Below are 20,619 nucleotides of genomic sequence, written 5' to 3'. Positions count from 1 at the left end.
AGACTGGGGCGTGTTCTGGCAAACTACGTACACCAAAGAGACTGGGGTGTGTTCTGGCAACCTGCGTACACCAAAGACACTGGGGTGTGTTCTGGCAACCTGCGTACACCAAAGAGACTGGGGCGTGTTCTGGCAACCTGCGTACACCAAAGAGACTGGGGCGTGTTCTGGCAACCTGCGTACACCAAAGAGACTGGGGCGTGTTCTGGCAAACTACGTACACCAAAGAGACTGGGGTGTGTTCTGGCAACCTGCGTACACCAAAGACACTGGGGTGTGTTCTGGCAACATGCGTACACCAAAGAAACTGGGGTGTGTTCTGGCAACCTGCGTACACCAAAGAGACTGGGACGTGTTCTGGCAACCTGCGTACACCAAAGACACTGGGGTGTATTCTGGCAACCTGCGTACACCAAAGACACTGGAGCGTGTTCTGGCAACCTGCGTACACCAAAGAGACTGGGGCGTGTTCTGGCAACCTGCGTACACCAAAGAGACTGGGGCGTGTTCTGGCAACCTGCGTACACCAAAGAGACTGGGGTGTGTTCTGGCAACCTGCGTACACCAAAGAGACTGGAGCGTGTTCTGGCAACCTGCGTACACCAAAGACACTGGGGTGTGTTCTGGCAACCTGCGTACACCAAAGAGACTGGGACGTGTTCTGGCAACCTGCGTACACCAAAGAGACTGGGACGTGTTCTGGCAACCTGCGTACACCAAAGACACTGGAGCGTGTTCTGGCAACCTGAGTACACCAAAGAGACTGGGGTGTGTTCTGGCAACCTGCGTACACCAAAGACACTGGGTGTGTTCTGGCAACCTACGTATACCTGTATATAACGTATCATTGTGAAAGTATCTGTACTTCCTCAAACATAACAAATAATATTCTAAACGCAAATGCTATATAGAATGTGAAGAGTGTATGTGTAAACTACAGAAATAGGCCTACTGACGGAGCCAGATTTTCACGGAATTTAATAATAACAAACAACACAACATTTAGTGCCATTATTTGTTTTACTACATATCAATACTACAGTTCAAGTATTACATTTTCTACATATCAATACTACAGTTCAAGTATTACATTTTCTACATATCAATACTACAGTTAAGTATTACATTGTGTACATGAACAGATTATGGTTGATCTAAACACAAGCATAAGCCAAATTCACACTGTTCAGCTCCTGGCAGGCATGAACTCTTGCAATCGTTCCTGTCCTTCTTGCAGTTAACTGTAGAAAGAAAGGCGATTACATAATAGTATAAAACTGAGAATTCAAAATATTTCTATCTACTAATATGACTGTAAATTTATTTCAGTTTTTGGAGGAACTCTCTGAATAAGTCTTCTGTCTATGTAAAGATTAATTATCTGTTATGGTTAGCATTTGTTATTAACGGAGAAAAATTCGTTCCGACAGTGAGTTTCGAAGCTGGTCTCCCAGTTCTACGAACTTGTTCGTCGCAAATGGACGGGCGACCTGTGCGACACACATGTGTTGTCTCATTCCGACACGCACGAAATGAAGAGACCCATCTTGCAACCGTACGATACGGTAGTGCATCGTTGCACCTAACTTCAAGTAACCCTTAATGACATAAGCGTTAATTTCTACCGCGGGCACCTCGAATTTTATCCGTGATCGCTGCTCAAGTTTAGTAAATATGCTTCACAGTAGAGTTGGGCAACACGATTCTTTTTCAGAAGTCGATTCCAACGATTCAATCATACATTACGAATCGATTCTAACGATTCGTTCACGATTCTTCTCAGTCTGCGATTCCAACTATTCTTTTGAATCGTCAACGAGTTCACGATTCTTCCTACTCTGCGATTCCAACGATTCGTCAACGAACGACCCTAGATCATACATGTACCAGATAACTCCTCGCTACGTTAAAACCGGCAGCACTTTGAAGAGAACAACCGCCAGGATCGCCACCCGTCCGCCGTAAACGAACACGAGATGGCAGCACAGTCGCTAATGCAATTCAAATGGGAATTATGACGTGACTCCTTATGAAACAACTAGATGGCAGCGTAGTAAACCTGACAAAAGTTGTTAACCTCAAAGCCTATAAGCCCGACATATCTGTTACATATATGATCTAGGGAACGACTTATAGGACACTTTCCTTTGCAAACCACTCGTAGAACAAAAACGTTCTACATCTCTTTCATAGATGACATAAGAGGCGAGACATTGGATTGTCTCTTTCTCATTGGCTGGAACCATTCAGAATGACCTCCATTAGTCTACAAAATTACCCAAGATAATGTTTCTAAATTATAATTTATCACCTGAACCTTATTATGAAGTACATTTGTTGCATTACATCTCCATTTAACTATGCAAATTTCAGGTTCGTGTTCATTATTTTTCACACTTAACAAATGCAGTATTTTGATTTCACTCTCGCTCGGGAGCATTCGGCACGGTTCGGAAATGTCCGCTGACAGGTTACATCAAACAAGTAAATTGAATCGTGGGTTACGATACCATAGGTTCGTTCCAACAACAGTCAGGAACCGTCCGTAACCATCGTGAGCATGCGCAGTACAGAAAAAGCGTTCCAACACAATCCGAACCAGTCCTGAACCGGAAACATGTACTGCAGTCGGGCGTTCCAACAAGCTTTTGACACGGGTTCGGAACGGTCAGAAATAGTCCGTGGATTGAGGCATGTACGGAAGAGTACGCAAGACGCGCATGCGCATAAGCTCACCAACGTCTCCTGGATACTGAAGAAAGACATGACCGACCGTTCACATCATTGAAGTTAAAGTTGAAAAGTGACAGTGCAGACGAATAATAAAACTGGAGATTTAATTTAAATTTTCGCCAAAAAGAAAGGGAATGGAAATTATTTGGGTATTGAAATAGTTAATTACAATTTCAACATGCAGCTTTGATTAAAAATATAATAAATAACGTACATACATTAATAATTAAAAAAGAACTATTTTTAGGTGAGAGTCCCCCAGTACACGACGTTGAATTATCGGAATTCTTGCCTTCCATATTTTTTGTCATCTTTTTATAGAAAATGATCGAAATTCTATTTTCTGCAATTAGAATTAGCTGCGAAACGATAATAAGTAAGCATCCCGTTCTTAGCAAAGATGATCACAGTTATAGCATCTCTGGATTTAGTACATAACGATCCGCGAAAGCGTTCCAACAGCGTCCAGTCCAGTTTCAATCCCATAGCGGATGCTCAACTAGCGCATGCGCATAAGATGGTACAGGAACCATACATGAACTGATCCATGAACCGCTTGTTGGAACGAACCTATCATATCATTCCTATTCTTTTGCACGACGATTCGTTACGATTCTTTTGAACGACGATTCGTTGATACTACGAATCGATTCTTACGATTCTTTATTATTAGTCGTTCGAATGAACGATTCGTTCACGAATCGACCCAACTCTACTTTACAGCAGTTAAAATACTGCACTACACTTAACCACGCACAATAACATTTGTTGCCATAGCAACCGGTTTTATTATTCAGTACATCGATTATATCTTCAACTACGACCACCAGGTGTCCCGTAGCGCATGCGAATGCGCATGACTCATTCACTGCAGTGTTGCCACTGCTTTATTTACAACACATGCATATTGTTACTGTGTTCAGTTTTCTATGTAATATATTCAGAACAGGGAATTGTTAATTCCCATTGTTATTACAGTAAACTCCCGATCAGAGGTCTGCATCGGACGTTTTCGCTCTAGCGCCAAATAGTTCATAGCATAATCCGGTAGGTAGCGCACATGTATGATGGGTAAAATTGTCGCGAGCGATAAATCCTCGAATGGTATAAGCCAACTCCTGTAATTAAGTACGGCATAGTTGGTTGGGGACGCATTTCGAAATAATCTCACTCTATTTTTTGTACTTCACAAACCTACTACGATTTGCTTAGAAAAACCTGTGGATTATCAAACTGAATTTGTTTTTTTTTTCCGGGATTTAAATGTATTACAATTTATGTAATTGTATAAAAAATTACATATTTTCATTCACAAACATCAACTTACAAGGCTCATCCTCTCTTTCAAAACACAAGATAAAATACACCCATCCCTTTACAAGAAATGAGGTGTTATGTACCATTTGGGTTGAATCATAGTTTTTGTTAGTATACGAAACTGTATTCGACAGATAATGGAGAAAAAATGGGAGTATAAGGGTACAGTGCATCAGTTATTCATAGATTTCAAAAAGGCATATGACTCGGTTAAGAGAGAAGTTTTATATGATCTTATTATTGAATTTGGTATTCCCAAGAAACTAGTTCGATTAATTAAAATGTGTCTCAGTGAAACGTACAGCAGAGTTCGTATAGGTCAGTTTCTGTCAGATGCGTTTCCAATTCACTGTGCGCTGAAGCAAGAAATTGCACTATCACCTTTACTTTTTAACTTTGCTCTAGAGTATGCCATTAGGAAAGTCCAGGATAACAGAGAGAGTTTGGAATTGAACGGGTTACATCAGCTGCTTGTCTATTCGGATGACGTGAATATGTTAGGAGAAAATCCACAAACAATTAGGGAAAACACGGGAATTTTACTGGAAGCAAGTAAAGAGATAGGTTTTGAAGTAAATTCCGAAAAGACAAAGTATATGATTATGTCTCGTGATGAGAATATTGTACGAAATGGAAATATAAAAATTGGAAATTTATCGTTTGAAGAGGTGGATAAGTTCAAATACCTGGGAGCAACAGTAACAAATATAAATGATACTCGGGAGGAAATTAAACACAGAATAAATAAGGGAAATGCCTGTTATTATTCGGTTGAGAAGATTTTATCATCCAGTCTGCTGTCAAAAAATCTGAAAGTTAGAATTTATAAAAAAGTTATATTACCGGTTGTTTTGTATGGCTGTGAAACTTGGACTTTCACTTTGAGAGAGGAACCTAGGTTAAGGGTGTTTGAGAATAAGGTGCTTAGGAAAATATTTGGGGCTAAGCGGGATGAAGTTACAGGAGAATGGAGAAAGTTACACAACGCAGAACTGCACGCATTGTATTCTTCACCTGACATAACATTAAAGCCAGACGTTTGAGATGGGCAGGACATGTAGCACGTATGGGCGAATCCAGAAATGCATATAGAGTGTTAGTTGGGAGGCCGGAGGGAAAAAGACCTTTAGGGAAGCCGAGACGTAGATGGGAGGATAATATTAAAATGGATTTAAGGGAGGTGGGATATGATGATAGAGAATGGATTAATCTTGCTCAGGATAGGGACCAATGGCAGGCTTATGTGAGGGCGGCAATGAACATCCGGGTTCCTTAAAAGCCAGTAAGCAAGTAAGTATACGAAACTGTAATGATAGGCATATATATATATATATATATATATATATATATATATATATATATATATAGATATCATCTATTGTCCGGACATGTCCTCCTTTTCAGGATTTTGTCCGAGGTCCGGACGGATTTAAAAAAAAAAAATTGAAGAATTGTCCTCCTTTTCTTAACTTGTAAGCCTGATATTTTGAAGCTATCTAATTTGACGCCTTTTTCAAGTAATTTGCCTGTAGATGGCAGCAGCATCGACTATAATAATATAGTTCCCTTGACTTTCATATGTAGCTAACTGTAAAATCATTGTTATTAAATGTTATTAGCCTATAATTGTTTTGTCATAAAATAGATATTATCATACTTTTAAGTATGATATATGGTTTGTAAATATTTTCTAATAAAATAGATATTGACGTAATTTAAAGTATAATATAGGCATAAGCCTAAATCTAAGTAGCCACCGGTGTAGCTCAGTCGACTAAGGCTCCGATTCGGAACTGCGCTCGGGCGCGGATTCGATTCCCGCTTCGGTTGGTTACCTGGTTGGGATTTTTCCGAGGTTTTTCCAACCGTAAGGCAAATATTACGTATTCTATGGAAAATCCTCGGCCTCATCTCGCTATCACCAATCCTGGTGACGCTAAATAACCTAGTTGTTAATACAGCGTCGTTAAATAACCAAGTAAAAAGATACATAGATAAATGTAAGTACATAATATTTTGTCCTCTTTTATTCGAACATGTTCTCCTTTTCGAAGCTTTGTGTCCTCTTTTATATCTATGTGAATCCGGTCACTCTCTCGGTCTCTCTCTCTCTCTCTCTCTCTCTCTCTATATATATATATATATGTATATATATATATATATATATATATATATATATATGCACACAGGATGTTTCCGAGGTGGTGTTACAAACTTTCAGGGATGATGGCGAAGGGCACATGTATCAATTTGTTATAAGGAACCTGATCCGGAAATGAAAATTACGAGCAAAAATAATTCTGTGGAAATGAAATAATGTTATTCCTCTGTACACCTTATTTATGTGTATTTATCTGTACATCTTACACATACTGTATTCATCTGACGTTGTTTACGTTGTCTACTTACAGTAGTCCATTCAGTGCGCTGTCTGAGGGATGGGGACAGGAAACTATACAAAATCAATGCAGATAGCGTAATGTGTAACGGACATGGTCGGTCCTGATATGCACGTCTGTAGACAACATTGTATGTGTAAAAAGTTGCAGTGTCCAGTCGATCAGTTCTAGTGAAATGGAGGAGTACACAAGAGCGGAATAAGCAGACTGATTTTCGAATACGGATGAGCCGATAGGAACAGTAGACAAGCTTACAGATTGTATCGGGGCAAGTACCCACGTAGGAGACATCCGGCCCATACCATTTTTCCACGATTGTTCCAACGGTTAAGGGAAGGAGGACACGTGGTGCCAAATTACAATTCCATTTCCACACAACTATTTTTGCTTATAACTTTTTACTCAGTCATTTCCGGACCAGGGTTCCTCTCTCAAATTGATACATGTGCTCTTCGCCATCATCCCTGAAAGTTTGTAACACTACCTCGGAAACACCCTGTATATAGATTTTTTTTTTCATTTTTTTTTACAAACGTTCCCTGACATTTGTAACTAATTAGAGACTGTATAGGTTAATAAGAAAATAACAGCGTTTTATATAATAGCTATATAATTTATTTTTATTCTTAGTAACTATAATCAATAATCACTAAATATTATTATTATTATTATTATTATTATTATTATTATTATTATTATTATTCCGGTCTATAGGCCTATGCATTCTCTGCAGTTGATGAAAAAGCCGTTAATATTGAAAACTGACAAATTCAGTCTTAGTATATGACAATATAGTGATAGAAGTTTACTTGCATCGAACTTAGGCCTACGTTATCTAAACACTGTTTGCTATTACAAATTATTACTAATGCAGAAGTACCGAAATCATTCTTCCAACCCTGAATCACAGTACGAAATTATGCTGCGATACAAAAGAGGTAAATACATTATAACAGAATCGAGAAAAAGTTAGAAAAGACGAGACGAAATAGTCTTTTTTTTTATTTCCCAGGTTTTTTTTACTCACTGAACTCATGTGTATTGCATAATATTTTTTACGCTCGACCATGCCGAAATGTAGTAATTATACACCTGGTAGTAGTCCTTTAATGCATCTCATTAAAGTACACCTATTCATTAAAGTTCAGGTGTTCAGCAATGACAAATCACCTTTGTACCATTATAAAACCGCAAGTATCGATTATTCTCAGATATGCAATCGAAAGACAATTAGCGAAAAGTCAAGGAGGCTGGAAATCTAATACTGTCGCAGAAGGTTATGTTCTGTTACTATAATAATTTAGCGTTAATTGTAAATAATATTCAAATAAATTCAATTTGTCATCTAGTTTTTCAATTCTAAATCAATTTCCAGGTTATATCAAGACTAATTTTCATCTTATTCTCTATGTTATATCAAGGTCAATGACATTCGGCCTCGGAAAAAATCAATACTTTCGCGTCTGCGCACATCTCACAATTCAGGCCAGTTCGCTACTCACTTACATAACCATAACATGAGCTACTTTTGAATAATTTCAAGTTAGAAATATGGTCGAGCATAAAAAGTCGTATGAAACTTGCCTATAATGGTAATTAAGACGCTCGTATGAAAATTATGAAACTCGCTTGCGCTCGTTTCATAAACAAACATACTTGCATCTTAATTACTACCATTATAGGCTCGTTGCATAATGTGCTATTGCATTGTCAATGTAACTAATTACATTTAAGCGAGTATTGTTTTCATGCAAAGATTTTTGAAAGTTGGTGTTATAATACATGCGATACATCATAGTAATGTAATATGATTGAAAGCTATGATTATGAAATATCTGTGGACATAAATATTAAAAGTTATGAAGAGTTTTATTGGATATAACTCAATAATAAATAGCAGAGCTGATATGAGTTTGAACAATCTGTTTCTCTAGTAACTAGTCTGTGAATTCTATCTAACTTACAAGGTCTATTAACGATAGTTGCAAGGATAACAAAAATCACGATAGTGTAAAAGTGTATAATTATTAATATCTACTTGTTGCTACATATTGTGCAAACAGAAACTTCATTATGTATTTCATGATTGGTCGTCTTAAATATGACTTCCATGCAAATAATAACTTACATTGATCGTAGCTCTGGGTGGCAAGCACCTGAAACAATTCATGAAAAGGTGACATATTTAATTAAAACATTGCATGTGGATTCAACAAAAGTTAATATGTAATGATATTCGAGAACACGGGATTTACCAAGTTGAGGATGTCACTGTTGATATATTGACCTACTTTGTGTTTATTTATTTATCGCTCTTACCTTTTGCTAGTACATTTTTATTTTTAATGATACTTGCAGAGAAGATGGTAGTTAGAAAATTATTCATTGTAATCAAACAAAGATTGAACAAGCTGAATAGGTCTATATTAACCTTTTATTTCTCTTCATACTCATTTGCTTAATTTAGTTGTGATATTTCAAAACTGAAAAAAATTACAAAAGTATAATTTTATTTAAATTAAATATATTATTTAAAAATTTACCATTATTACGAGCAGAAACACAAAGAAGAAAAAATGATGAGAGGCTGGCATTTTATAGCGGACTCTTGCACAGTTCTGCGTACCTGCAATTAATAGTGTGAATGATTATATAAATAAAAAGCTAAACAACAGCATTCTTACCAGTCTATAATATCACAAAAATGTGATCGTTTTTATCTTTTCTGTATTGCCATTACCCACATATTTACATGCAGAATATAGTGCATTGGTTTTTGCGGAATGTAGGCTTAATGGGAGGGTATTTGTTTAAAGCACAAAGGCAAAGCCCAGACGGTTTGGTTAGTGTACGTACGCAGATTAATTAATTAATCTCTGGTATTTTAACAAACTGTATTATAATATAAAGCGATTAAAGTATGTTTACGTACGCGGAATAATTAATTAATCTTTCGTGTTTTAATAAATTGCATTATAATATCAACCAATTGAAGTATGTTTAGGTACGCAGAATAATTAATTAATCTCTAGTATTTTAAAAAATTGCATTATAATAGCAACCGTTTGCAGCATGTTTACATACGGATAATAATGAATTAATCTCTGGTTTTTTAACAAATTGTATTATAATATCAACCGACTGAAGTATATTTACGTACGCAGAATAATTAATTAATCTCTAGTGTTTTAACAAATTGCATTATAATATCCACTGATTGAAATATGCTTACGTACGCAGTATGATTAATTAATCTCTGGTGTTTTAACATATTGTATTGTAATATCATCTGATTGAAGTATGTTTACGTACGCAGAATAATTAATTAATCTCTGGTGTTTTAACAAATTGTATTATAAAATCAGTGGATTGAAGTATGTTTATGTATGCAGAATAATTAATTAATCCCTGGTGTTATAACAAATTGCATTATAATATCAACCGATTGAAGTATGTTTACGCACGCAGAATAATTAATTAATCTATGGTGTTTTAACAAACTTTATTATAATATCAACCGATTGAAGTATGTTTACGTACGCAGAATAATTAATTAATCTCTGGTGTTTTAACAAACTGTATTATAATATCAACCGATTGAAGTATGTTTACGTACGCAGAATAATTAATTAATCTCTGGTGTTTTAACAAATTGTATTATAAAATCAGTGGATTGAAGTATGTTTATGTATGCAGAATAATTAATTAATCCCTGGTGTTTTAACAAACTTTATTATAATATCAACCAATTGAAGTATGTTTAGGTACGCTGAATAATTAATTAATCTGTGGTTTTTTATCAAGTTGCATTATAATATCAACCAATTGAAGTATGTTTACGTACGCAGAATAATTAATTAATCTCTGGTGATATAACAAATTGCATTATAATATCAACCAACTGAAATATGTTTAGGTACGGATAATAATTAATTAATCTCTGGTGTTTGAACAAATTGTATTGTAATATCAACCAATTGAAGTATGTTTAGGTACGCAGAATAATTAATTAATCTCTGGTGTTTGAACATATTGTGTTATAATATCAACCAATTGAAGTATGTTTAGGTACGCAGAATAATTAATTAATCTCTGATGTTTTAACAAACTGTATTATGATATCAACCGGTTAAAGTATGTTTACGTACGCAAAATAATCAATTAATCCCTAGTGTTTTAACAAATTGCATTATAATATCCACTGATTGATGTATGCTTACGTACGCACTTTAATTAATTAATCTCTGGTGTTTCAAAAAATTGTATTAGCATATCAACCGATTGAAGTATGTTTACGTGCGCAGAATAATTAATTAATCTCTGGTATTTTAACAAATTGTGTTATAATATCAACCGATTGAAGTATGTTTACGTACGGAGAATAATTAATTAATCTCTGATATTTTAACAAATTGTATTATAATATCAACCGATTGAAGTATGTTTACGTACGCAGAATAATTAATTAATCTCTAGTGTTTTAACAAGTTGTATTATAATATCAACCGGTTGAAGTATGTTTAGGTACGCAGAATAATTAATTAATATCTAGTGTTTTAAAAAATTGCATTATAATAGCAACCGTTTGCAGCATGTTTACATACGGATAATAATGAATTAATCTCTGGTTTTTTAACAAATTGTATTATAATATCAACCGACTGAAGTATGTTTATGTGCGCAGAATAATTAATTAATCTCTGGTATTTTAACAAATTGTGTTATAATATCAACCGATTGAAGTATGTTTACGTACGCAGAATAATTAATTAATCTCTGATATTTTAACAAATTGTATTATAATATCAACCGATTGAAGTATGTTTACGTACGCAGAATAATTAATTAATCTCTAGTGTTTTAACAAGTTGTATAATAATATCAACCGATTGAAGTATGTTTACGTACGCAGATTAATTAATTAATCTCTGGTGTTTTAACAAAATGTATTATGATATCAACCGGTTGAAGTATGTTTACGTACGCAGAATAATTAATTAATCTCTGGTGTTTTAACAAACTGTATTATAATATCAACCGATTGAAATATGTTTACGTATGCAGAATAATTAATTAATCTCTGGTGTTTCAACAAATTTTATTATGATATCATCCAATTGAAGTATGTGTACGTACGCAGAATAATTAATTAATCTCTGGTGTTTTAACAAAATGTATTATAATATCAACCGATTGAAGTATGTATACGTACGGAGAATAATTAATTGATCTCTGGTGTTTTAACAAATTGCATTATAATATTAGCCGATAGAAGTATGTTTACGCACGCAGAATAATGAATTAATCTCTGGTGTTGTAAGAAATTGTATAATATCAACGAATTGACGTATGTTGCCCTACGCAGAATAATTAATTAATCTCTGGTGTTTTAACAAATTTCATTATAATATCAACCGATTGAAGTATGTTTACGCACGCAGAATAATTAATTAATCTCTGGTGTTTTAACAAACTCTATTATAATATCAACCGATTGAAATATGGTTACGTGCGCAGAATAATTAATTAATATCTGGTGTTTTAACAAATTACATTATAATATCAACCGATTGAAGTATGTTTACGTACGCAGAATAATTAATTAATATCTGGTGTTTTAACAAATTACATTATAATATCAACCGATTGAAGTATGTTTACGTGCGCAGAATAATTAATTAATATCTGGTGTTTTAACAAATTACATTATAATATCAACCGATTGAAGTATGTTTACGTACGCAGAATAATTAATTAATCTCTGGTGTTTTAACGAAGTGCATTATAATATCAACCGATTGAAGTATGTTTACGCACGCAGAATAATTAATTAATCTCTGGTGTTGTAAGAAATTTTATAATATCAACTAATTGACGTATGTTGACGTTAATTAATCTCTGGTGTTTTAACAAATTGTATTATGATATCAACCGATTGAAGTATGTTTACGTACGCAGAATAATTAATTAATCTCTGGTGTTTTAACAAATTGCATTATAATATCAACCGATTGAAGTATGTTTACGCACGCAGAATAATTAATTAATCTCTGGTGTTTTAACAAACTGTATTATAATATCAACCGATTGAAATATGGTTACGTACGCAGAATAATTAATTAATCTCTGGTGTTTAGGAAATTCCATTATAATATCAACCGATTGAAGTATGTTTACGTACGCAGAAAATTAATTAATCTCTGGTGTTTTAACAAACTGCATTATAATATCAACCGATTGAAATATGTTTACGTACGCAGAATAATTAATTAGTCTCTGGTGTTTTAACAAATTGCATTATAATATCAACCGATTGAAGTATGTTTACGCACGCAGAATAATTAATTAATCTCTGGTGTTTTAACAAACTGTATTATAATATCAACCGATTGAAATATGGTTACGTACGCAGAATAATTAATGAATCTCTGGTGTTTCAAAAAATTGTATTAGCATATCAACCGATTGAAGTATGTTTACGTGCGCAGAATAATTAATTAATCTCTGGTATTTTAACAAATTGTATTATAATATCAACCGATTGAAGTATGTTTACGCACGCAGAAAAGTAATTAATCTCTGGTGTTTTAACAAACTGTATTATAATATCAACCGATTGAAATATGTTTACGTACGCAGAATAATTAATTAGTCTCTGGTGTTTTTACAAATTGCATCATAATATCAACCGATTGAAGTATGATTATGTACGCAGAATAATTAATGAATCTCTGGTGTTTTGACAAATTGTATTATAATATCAACCGATTGAAGTATGTATACGTACGCAGAATAGTTAATTAATTTCTGATGTTTTAAAAATTTTATTATAATATCAACGAATTGAAGTATGTTTACGTACACTGAATAATTAATTAATCTCAGGTGTTTTAACAAATCTTATTATAATGTCAACCGATTTGAAGTATGCGTACGTACGCAGAATAATTACTTATTTGCTGCACTTTGTAAGAAAATGTATTATATCAACCGATTGATGTAGGGCTACTTTATCAGAAAAAATAATTAATTATTTCTTTTTGTAAGGAAGTATATTATAATTCCAACCAATGTACGTTATTTTGCTTTCCACGGTTGAATACTAGGAATAACAATTTAATGTATCACAATGTTGTAGCCACCGGCGAAGCTCAGGTGTAAGCGCGTTTGCCCGCTGTCCTGGAGCTGCGATCGGACGTTGGTTTGATTCCCACTTGGGCTGATTATCTGGTTGAGATTTTTATCAGAATTTTTCCAAAGCTTAAAGTAATTGTCAGGTATTTTATAGCGAATCCTATTCCTCATCTTGCCAAATACCATCTATCACAAATTCGATCTACGCGAAATAACTCGGTAGTTGATACAGCGTCGTTAAATAACCGAATGAAAAATGCAATAATTAATAAGATAATTAAAATTAATTCGTATTGCGGACAAACATATATTCTTTTTTCAATGTGCTGTATCTGTACGTAAGTGTTCTACATTTGCGATAAAAAGTTAGGTTAGAACCGATGTGGGCGTATCGTGTGATTTGTGCAGAAGACTTTTACAAATATTGGATAGTAATAAAAAAATATATACGTTAGGTACAATGGTCAGGACCAATTCATAAAGTCCATAAAGTCATAAAGTGGAGTAACGGTCAGCGCGTCTGGCTGCGAAACCAGGTGGCCCGGGTTCGAATCCCGGTCGGGCCAAGTTACCTGGTTGCTGTTTTTTTCCGGGATTTTCCCTCAACCCAATACGAGCAAATGCTGGGTAACTTTCGGTGCTGGACTCCGGACTCATTTCACCGGCATTATCGCCTTGATTTCATTCAGACGCTAAATAACCTAGATGTTGATACAGCGTCGTAAAATAACCCAATAAAATAAAAATAAAACAAATTCATAAATACGGAGCACCCGTATTCATTCTGTGGTTATCGTTTAATCGTTAATAAGCACATTTCCATGTCAGATTTGATTCTGTATGAATATGAATAATCTGAAATGTAGAACACAGACAAAAGACTATTAGTGAATTGAGATTACGTATATAATCTGGAAATTCAGAAGGGCTTGTCATGCAATTATCTATTATACACGATTTGATAGTAGGCAGAATGTGTTTTGGAGTTCTTCGCTACACCAATGTCTTGATATTGTGTAAGTGTGAGAAATTGATACGTTTTAACTCAGGGTAATTGATTTTTTTAACAATTTGCATGAAACAATAATCTATATTAAGTTGTTGAGTTCAAAATTATTGTAATTTCGACATAGGAATTGTGAACAAAGTTTCCCATTGGCCCAATTCGGTGTTAAAATATGACATATTGTTTGAGATTTACTACTGTGGATGATATTCTTCTAGTAACAAGGAAAGGGTCTCGGCTCAAACAGGAATTTCATATCCAAAATTTGTATACACGCCCATCTTTACATCTCTGTAAAGCTCCCAAAAGCATTCGTTTGTGTAATGTGTGGTTTGTCTGTTAGAGCACTGTACAAGATGAGGGGTGGGAAGAGCACTGCACAAGTTAAGGGGATGGGACACCTTACCCGTAAGCCTAGCCTAGCCTAGAAGCTAGTGCGAGTGGTAAAATGTCTAAAGCCCATTTAAGAACATTTTTCTCCAACGTTCTGTCTGAAAATATTGCAGCTAATCAAAAATGGACACTGTTGTGTGAGTCGTTGAATTTGCACAAGGACACAACCTTAATAAATGAATCCTTCCAAGGGCTAAGACATGGAATGTATGATCATTCCACCTGAAAAAAGTAATTTTTTCCGACCTCCGGATATCTATTTCCTTAGACAATACAAAATATATGCTCGGAGGATAACACATTACATAAGGACTCTTGCTGAAAATCCAGAACTTAACTTGGGAAATCGAGTGTTTATAATGAAAATGCACTCTGTTGTTCTTTTATAACCAGTTGTCTGCTCCAGTATACCGCCCTATGCTTCAGTATTCCTGGCAGTCAGCTGCTTACGTGAATCGTGAACAAGTCTCGGACTTCAAAAATATAATTCAGTAGCATTTGATTTTTCAGCACTGGAGTGTGGTTCAGAAGATTGTTCAGGTGTTGCTTCTGCGTGTTGTGCTTATTGCTCTGCTCCATGCTGTTTCATGCATTTTATAGAAAATCCTCATGTACATTTTTAAAGAAGTGTATTGACCAATACCAACCAAACGGAGAGTTACACAAATGAATGCTTTTACGGTCTTCATCACATTTGTGAGGTAAGCCTATGTACAAATTTTTAACCAGAAATTCCTGTTCGAGCCGAAACACTTCCCTTGTTAGAACAGTTCAAGATGAATAAATTATTGAGGCCGAAGTACAAGAAGGCTTAGGAAATAATTTTTCTTTGAGATAACACACAAAATGTTAGTCGTGAGTACTCCACCAATAGAAAACGCTACTTTGTTTAACTCGCCATAACTCGGAAAGGAGTAAAGATTTTGAGTAGCGATCAGTTTTAAAAGTAGTTCCCATTCTTTCTCAACATTTTTTTCGCTTTCATTTCCCATCTAACGTGAAAAATAAAAATTTTGCGCTTACCAAGTTTTGAAGGTGTAAATGTTTATTGTGAACATATCGAAGTTAGCTTTTTTTCTCACGTCTCAGAAAAGATTTTCATTTCGAATTTCTTTTCTGTGCTTTTCTTAGACATTGAGCTGAAAAAAATACAGCTCGATTGGTTGACTATCGTAGGAACTACGACATGATTAACACAGAGCGGCAAATGTCGTGTAACAGAGCCTTACGATTCTTTCCTTATTTTACGAATATGAACACACATCACTACTGACATCAACATAGCGTTATACGCTTAGCGGGCGACGACGTGTAAGCTATTGCGCACGCATGCATTTGGTTACACGATATAACGAATGGCCTATAGTACTATTTTTACTATTAGTACTACAACCACCACCATCACCATCAATTTCGTATTCCGCAGATGAAATTGCGTTATATATATATGGACATCATTTTATTTTTACTAACATTTGTAATATTAACCTGGCTATACTTTTAGAGAACCGGACACACAGTTTGCTACTCCCTTCCACGACTGTAGTTCGATGATACTGGCGTAAAACACAAACAAATCACTCTACTAGGTATAGGAGGGAAGAAAAGTAGTTCATCAATTTACGTAAACCAGGAAATATCGCGATTTTGAGTTCGATAATTTTCATTATGTTTTTGTTTAATCAACATACAGCACTGTATTAAGAATAAGTGTTTTTACTCACGAACTGAGCTATCCATTCGGACGTGTTCATTATGAAGTGTATATTATACTATCTACAGCACATTAGCGTACAATATAGAGAAAGAAGTTAAATTGAAAAATAACCATGATATATGAATATTTAAACACATTTTTGAAAATGGTGGCCGTTCATTTCGATACAGGCTTCAGTACTTTTGTGCATATTATCGCAGTATAGACTATTGCATCTAATTCTAATTGCCAGTTTCGTCCTTCGTACTAGTAACTCATGTTGAAATAATTCTGTACCTACTCTATAAAAGAGTACCTTACGTACAGTAAATTCAGTCTTCACTTCTGCCCGACCCACACAGATAAAATTATTCAGACATGCTATCTACTGTCCGTCCAAGTGGTTATGCGGGAGGATCGTAGAAAGGGAGGAAATCACGTGATAGTTAATTGCCGAGGCCCTTTTATTTAAGTTGTTTTAAACAGTTGTATAATATTACGTAAACGTCCAATTCCTATCATAAATTAATGTTTTCAGAAAAGAGCTAAGACAGCCCAGCTTTTACACAGGGGTGAGCAGAAACAGGTGGGGGAAATCGGGATGCGACGTAGGCAAACGGACAGTACCTGTGCGAAAATATGATTCAATATTGAAAGCTTTTTCGTCACTGGAAAACGCGAACATATTTCTGGAACGTACTATACCTACTAACTCAGTACTGCTTACTATATGCGGCCTTAGTTCTGTGTGGAGGACAGTTGGAACTTCATTGCTAGAACGGGTGGGAGTGAAGTACATTCAAAAACTCAGGTACAATAAAAATTTAAGTAAAAATAAAATTATGTCCCTGTGTGTGTGTGTGTGTGTGTGTGTGTGTGTGTGTGTGTATATATATATATATATATATATATATCTCCAGATATGCATTAATAATACCTTAATCATGGTAGGGATTGATACTTGTTGATGCAACAATAATAATTATTATAATTAGACTTATAGATTCCTCATTGTAAACCCCTATGGGCCTAATTTAAAAACGTTTCCAAAGAATACTGCATCCGAATGATTTCCATTAGTTATCCCTTTATGGTCTCAGTACACCTTCAGATTTCGTTATCTATCTTAGCATTACTCATCTAGGGTAAAGGCTGGTAAACTGTCATACGAGTAATATTGTGATAGTTCTTTTGAGAATGTATTGCAATTTTACTGAGCAAGGGAAGGATCGGTTTTGGGCAACAACGTGTGCACGAACATTCCCTTAATATATTTACGCAAAAAACCGATCTCCCTCTCACTCAGTAAGATTGTAATAAATTCTCAAAAAAAGAAAAATATCACAATATTACTTGTATCACAATATTAAAACCTTTACACTATTGTATATTTAAACGGTAACTTGTGCCAATAACATTATAAGAAATAAAACTGAAAGAAGTCACCCAACACGTACCTCAACTGGAGTTAGTTCAGAGTGTGAAGACAATTTAGTGAAAATTCAATTGTGTAGATCTATATATACTAGCAACATTGAAATTGCACCTGATTTGAATACTTTCATTTGACCTACTAACTTGCTTCTATCAGTAGGACGTCATAATTATATATAAATGGATAATAATTACTGATGTTTCTTCTTCTTTATCTTGTCTTTCAACTGGTTTTGTTCGTCAATATTTATCTATCGCTGTTCTAGTTATTTTCGCGTGAATAACTATCTTTCATAAAAGTTAATGACACGGTTTTCTTTATCAAAATTTGCCCCATTTAAAAATGTCTTAACTTGTGTGATAGATTTCGAAGGTCATTTCATTTTCCTTCGAATATGACTTATGAAAGAACAGTTTTCATGTGTCCAATAATAACAAAAATTGCACAAAATTAGATAATACACTTCCAGTTTGCCTAAAGCCAACGATTGAAGTAGCCTTATTTTCTTGAATGCATTTTAAAATAGAGTAGTTGAATCAAAAACGGGCGTAACCCAGAAATGGAACGATGAAAGAGTAATGGAACGGAGAAAAATTCTCTCCGGCACCGGGATTTGAACCCGGGTTTTTAGCTCTACGTGCTGATGTTGTATCCACTAAGCCACACCGGATACCCATCCCGGTGTCGGACAGAATCGTCTCAGTTTAAGTTCCAACTCTTGGGTTCCCTCTAGTGGCCGCCCTCTGCACTACGTCATAGATGTCTATGAACGTAGGACTGAAGTTTACACATGTGCTGAGGTGCACTCGTTATGAGTGACTAGTTGGCCGGGATCCGACGGAATAAGCGCCGTCTTAAATCACGAAGTCGGATCCCGGCCAACTAGTCACTCATAACGAGTGCACCTCAGCACATGTGTGTGGACTTCAGTCCTACGTTCATAGACATCTATGACGTAGTGCAGAGGGCGGCCACTAGAGGGAACCCAAGAGTTGGAACTTAAACTGAGACGATTCTGTCCAACACCGGGATGGGTATCCGGTGTGGCTTAGTGGATAAAGCATCAGCACGTAGAGCTGAAAACCCGGGTTCAAATCCCGGTGCCGGAGAGAATTTTTCTCCGTTCCATTACTCTTTCATCGTATGATGACGCAGAATATCTGCATGGAAATATCATATGTACTTCGGTACATTAAAATAATATACCAGAAAAGGAAGTTTTGAGGAAAAGGTCTTTCAATTATTTGAGTAACGGCATAAATAACATATTTTTAGTCATAGTAAACAACAGAGATTCACGCTATTATTCAATATTTTATTAAATGGAAAACATTTTAATTGATATAAATGTTTATACAGTAAGGAAGAAATAGTCGTTATAAAATAACTTTGTAATTGCCCTTATTACATTCAATGGCCTTTCTTTTATTCAATTACCCTATGCATGGAAAACGGCAGAACAAATTTGCTTCTGCGATTTCTTGTTGAGGATTAAATAAAGAGGATTACAAAGGAATATAAACACACAATATACTGTTTTAAAGACAACATTGTGTTTTATCATATTTTAAAATTCGTGAGAAATAATTACAAGTAAAATGCATTCCTTTTTGTAAACACAGCCATATTTTCAGAACAATATTAAAGATTACACTTGAAATAGTAAAGTTATTGTGTAAAAAAAAAACATGAGGAAATTCTTTAAGAAAAAATGTGCTATATACAACAAAAGTCAAGTAAATTGATGAAACTTAGCAAAGACTAGTTCAAAGTAACCTTAGTCTTCTGTTCTTCTGACAGGAATATGTATAGACATCTTACGTCATTTTCCTTCCTCGATTTCACAGGGTTTGGTTGGACTGCTGGAACATCTAAATCTGTTAAGGGGTTAGGTATAGCTTACAGTAGTAAAATGTTTGGAAATATTCAACATTTTTTTTCTCCATTACTGTATCGTGTACAGTAATAAAAATTGGTATGTGTAAAACACTGTTCTTCTCCTATATGAAAAAAATATTTTACGATTAAAAAAAATTACTTATATATTTTTTTTCAGAAGTAAAAATGGTGGGAGTTCAGTGTGCAATGATGAATCGTTTCTCTCATAACTCATAAGATTGTTAAATTTTTCGTGTTCTTTCTCTTTTATTTTATTGCTGAAACTCATATTTACAATATCATGCTCTTTCAACTAGATTCCTTAATAAATATTTTTTTTTTAAATTTTGTGTTAGAAGTAAATACTGATATTTAACCATTTTTAAATGAACTTTTTTTTATTAGAGAATCTATCAAAGGTAGAGGAGTGATCTTGCATCATATTGTAGATATGTCATTATATAAATACACACAAAAAATTTCATCACAGAATGTTGGATAGTTTTTTAGTTATGTGGGAAACGCTTCATCACTGCACAGTGAACTGAATTTCGAAAAAAAAAAAAATGTAAATAATTTTTTTAAATCGTAAAAATATTTTATTCATATAGCAGAAGGACAGTGTTTC

The 20,619-nt window shown here is 34.7% G+C and overlaps 1 long non-coding RNA gene across 1 annotated transcript; it reads right to left on the bottom strand.

Moving 5' to 3' along the window:
* Window positions 1-1,001: 1,001 nt before the first annotated feature.
* LOC138703713 (uncharacterized) lies at window positions 1,002-18,248 on the bottom strand. Its single transcript, XR_011333239.1, has 4 exons — window positions 18,136-18,248; window positions 8,993-9,075; window positions 8,578-8,605; window positions 1,002-1,241 (listed from the first exon to the last, which is right to left on the bottom strand). It is a non-coding gene; the product is annotated as an uncharacterized lncRNA (long non-coding RNA).
* Between the last annotated feature and the right edge of the window lie 2,371 nt (window positions 18,249-20,619).

Source organism: Periplaneta americana, chromosome 7, assembly GCF_040183065.1.
Source record: "Periplaneta americana isolate PAMFEO1 chromosome 7, P.americana_PAMFEO1_priV1, whole genome shotgun sequence".
NCBI lineage: Eukaryota > Metazoa > Arthropoda > Insecta > Blattodea > Blattidae > Periplaneta > Periplaneta americana.
This window is presented reverse-complemented; position numbering and strand designations above follow the sequence as displayed.